The sequence below is a fragment of the Trichechus manatus genome, unplaced genomic scaffold (genome assembly GCF_000243295.1).
Source record: "Trichechus manatus latirostris isolate Lorelei unplaced genomic scaffold, TriManLat1.0 scaffold00071, whole genome shotgun sequence".
Classification (NCBI taxonomy): Eukaryota; Metazoa; Chordata; class Mammalia; order Sirenia; family Trichechidae; genus Trichechus; species Trichechus manatus.
The window spans coordinates 9,140,246-9,140,963 of NW_004444007.1; positions in this window are offsets into that span (position 1 = coordinate 9,140,246).

Here is a 718-nt window from a genome sequence, read left to right on the forward strand (position 1 = left end):
GAAAAGATTAGTCCAAAGGACTAATGGACCACAGCTACCACAACCTCCACCAGACTGAGTCCAGTACAGATAGATGGGGCCCGGCTACCACCACTGACTGCTCTGACCAGAATCACAATAGAAGGTCCTGGACAGATCTGGAAAAGAATGTAGAACAAAATTCGAACTCACAAAAAAAAAAGAGACCAGATTTACTGGCCTGAAAGAGACTGGAGAAACCCCGAGAGTATGACCCCTGGATACCCTTTTAGCTCAGTGGTGAAGTCACTCCCAAAGTTTACTGTTCAGCGGGGATTGGACAGCCTCATAAAACAAAACAGGACTAATGAGGCACAGCAGTCCGTGGCCAAGGACTAGAAGGCAGGAAGGGACGGGAAAGCTGGTGATAGAGAACCCAAGGTTGAGAAGGGACAGTGTTGACATGTCGTAGGGTTGTAAACCATTGTCATAGGGCAATATGTGTACTAACTGTTTAATGGGAAACTATTTGTTCTGCAAACCTTCATCTAAGGTACAAAAAAAAAAAGATCTATGTGAGATCAAATTGACAACAGCAACTCAAAAGGTTTGATGGGAAGCCTAGGGGGCAGTGAGTTGAAGATAATGGTGATGGAATAATTTGGAAAAGGGTAGTGAGAATAGCAGCACAACTGGAAGGATGTAATCGATGTCACTGAATTGTACATGTAGAAACGTTTGAAATGGTGTAACTTTGGCC